Below are 3,410 nucleotides of genomic sequence, written 5' to 3' on the forward strand. Positions count from 1 at the left end.
CATCTTGCATTAGCCAGCCAATTGGAATCCTTGGAATACAAAGCATGATCATCATCATCAGCACCCTGAAGATATGAACTATGTGGCTAACTATGGGGGTCAGAGGCAAGGTAATCAGAACTGGGGTCAGCAGACTCAGCAGCAGTACAGGCCACCGCAGCCACAGTATAACGCCGGAAACATGGGAGGCATGAGACCCCCCAACAACATGGCACCGTATCCTAGACCACAAGGGTACAACAATCAGCAGCAAGGGTACCACCCACCTCAGCAACAACAGGGCGGAAGACAGGAAGACGGGTTTGCAAGACTTGAAGCAATGATGCAGCAGGTTATAGGGTCCAACGCTAAGATAAATGAAAGGGTGGATGCACATGATGCAGCTATCAAAAATATTGAGGTACAGGTGGGCCAGATTTCAATGTCACTTAACAATCGTCCTCAAGGGACATTACCTGCAGATACCCAAATTAATCCAAAAGATCAGGGCCCAAAGCAGCTGATGGCGGTGAGTCTCCGGAATGGCAGGGATCTAGATGTTGAGCAAGAGAGAGCTAGAGAAAACATACAGGCTGAGACACTCATTCCAGTGCCCATTGAGCTGGACAAGTCTACGGGATTGACAGAGGTAACAGTCCAGCCCGCTCCTGAAGAAAAGAATATGCAGCAAGAGACTGAGACAGTAGCTGAGCCAATAGTGAACAGTTGAAAGACAGTAGCTGAGAAAGAAAAATCTCAAGTGATTGGGAAGAAAAGACCTCCTGCACCATTTCCACAAAGGTTGGCCAAGCATCAAAAGGAGGAGCATTATAAAAAGTTCCTGGAGATGCTCAAACAAATCCAGGTAAACATTCCACTGATAGAAGCTTTAAAGGAGATGCTGGGATACGCTAAAATGATGAAGGACTTGATGTCTCGGAAGTTTGACTTTCAAGACTTGTCCACAGTGACACTTACTCAGACCTGTAGTGCAGTGGTATCTAGACCTGTTGCTGAAAAGCTATCTGATCCAGGTAGTTTTACAATTCCATGCACTATTGGGAACTATGCCTTTGCTAAGGCACTCTGTGATTTAGGGGCCAGCATTAATCTCATGCCCCTGGTTATTTATAAGAGGTTGGGCATTGGGAGAGCTAGACCTACCTCTATCTTGTTGCAGCTGGCCGACAGGACTGTGAAGCGTCCATTTGGGATCCTTGATGATGTGCTTATTCAGGTGGGGAAATTCGTGTTCCCTGCAGATTTTGTAATCTTGGATTACAAAGTGGATGAAGAAATTCCTATAATCTTAGGACGACCATTCTTGGCCACGGGGAGAGCTTTGATTGATTGCGAGACTGGGGAGCTCAAGATGAGGCTCAATGATGAAGAAATTATATTTAATGTGCAGAAATCTATGAGGCGACCAAGTGAGTTCGCAAATTGTTCTCTTATAGATGCAGTGGACGTAATTGTAGAGTCTGATGATGAGGCGTTGACGGTTGAGGATCCCCTTACTGCATGCTTGACAAATTTGGATGAAGTGAATGGTGAGGATTTGGCGGAATGGGTGTTGGCATTGGAAGGTAAAGGGTTCTGGGATAGAAATTTAGAGTTTGAGCCTCTACACTTAGAAAAGAGAGAGACCCCTCCAGCAAAACCATCCATTGAAGAACCACCTAAGCTGGAACTAAAGCCATTACCAGCCCACCTCAGGTATGAGTTTCTGGGTCCCAACTCCACATTACCTGTTATTATCTCATCTGGTTTGTTAGATGTGCGATTCAGCAGCTTTTACAGGTACTAAGGGAGTGCAAAACTGCCATTGGGTGGACCATGGCAGACATCAAGGGGATCAGCCCCGCCTATTGCATGCACAAGATTCTGCTGGAAGAGGGGCACAAACCTTCCAGGGAACATCAGAGGAGGCTGAACCCGAATATGAAGGAAGTGGTGAAGAAGGAAGTGATAAAGTGGTTGGATGCGGGAATCATTTTCCCAATCTCAAACAGTAGCTGGGTTAGCCCAGTTCAATGTGTGCCTAAAAAGGGTGGCATGACAGTGGTGAAGAATGACAACAATGAAATTATCTCAACAAGAACCGTCACAGGCTGGAGAATTTGCATGGATTACAGAAAGTTGAATCTAGCCACCCGGAAAGACCACTTCCCACTTCCCTTCATTGATCAAATGCTGGATAGATTGGCAGGGAGGTCAACCTTTTGCTTCTTGGATGGGTACTCAGGGTACAATCAGATCTCCATTGCCCCTGAGGATAGAGAAAAGACCTCCTTCACATGCCCGTACGGAATTTATGCCTTCAAGAGGATGCCCTTTGGCCTATGCAATGCACCCGCCACATTCCAACGGTGCATGATGGACATATTCACTGACATGGGTAGAAGATATAATGGAGGTGTTCATGGATGACTTCTCCGTGGTGGGGAACTCATTTGAAGATTGCCTAGTGAATCTGACGCGTGTGCTGAAACGGTGCATCGAGACTAACTTGGTTCTGAATTGGGAAAAGTGCCATTTCATGGTACAAGAAGGAATAGTCTTGGGGCACCGGTGTCAAGCAAAGGAATAGAGGTTGATAGAGCAAAGGTTGATGTCATAGCAAAGCTGCCGCCACCAACTTTAGTCAAAGCCATAAGAAGCTTTCTTGGACATGTCGGGTTCTACCGGAGGTTTATTAAGGACTTCTCCAAAATCGCCAACCCTCTCTGTAAGTTGTTAGAGAAAGATCACCCTTTTGTATTTTCTAATGATTGCAGGGTAGCTTTTGAGGAGTTGAAGCAAAGGCTGGTCACAACACCCATAATTGTTGCCCCCAACTGGGAGCAACCGTTCGAATTAATGTGTGATGCTAGTGACTACGTTGTGGGCGAAGTGCTGGGCCAGCGGAAGGACAAATTGATGCACCCAATCTACTATGCTAGTAGGATGCCGAGTGGAGCCCAGTTGAACTACACAGTGACAGAAAAGGAGATGCTAGCTGTGGTATTTGCTTTTGACAAGTTCCGGTCCTATCTGATAGGATCCAAGGTAATCGTATACACTGACCATGTAGCTCTCAGATACTTAATAGAAAAGAAGGACTCTAAGCCACGCCTGATTCATTGGGTGTTGCTACTGCAAGAGTTCGATCTTGAAATTCGTGACCGCAAGGGCACTGAAAATCAAGTCGCTGATCACCTATCACGACTTGAAGGAGCTGAAAATGTAGTAGAAATGGAGGAAATTCTGGAAACTTTTCCAGATGAGAAGCTGCTCGTTACCACTCATCAGGAAACGCCTTGGTATGCAGACTATGCTAATTACCTGGCCAGTGGTATTGTTCCTCACGACCTGTCATCGGTCCAGAGGAAGAGATTCTTTCGCGAAAGCCAATGGTATTACGTGGGATGAGCCCTACTTGTTTAGAATAC

Source organism: Nicotiana attenuata, unplaced genomic scaffold, assembly GCF_001879085.1.
Source record: "Nicotiana attenuata strain UT unplaced genomic scaffold, NIATTr2, whole genome shotgun sequence".
NCBI lineage: Eukaryota > Viridiplantae > Streptophyta > Magnoliopsida > Solanales > Solanaceae > Nicotiana > Nicotiana attenuata.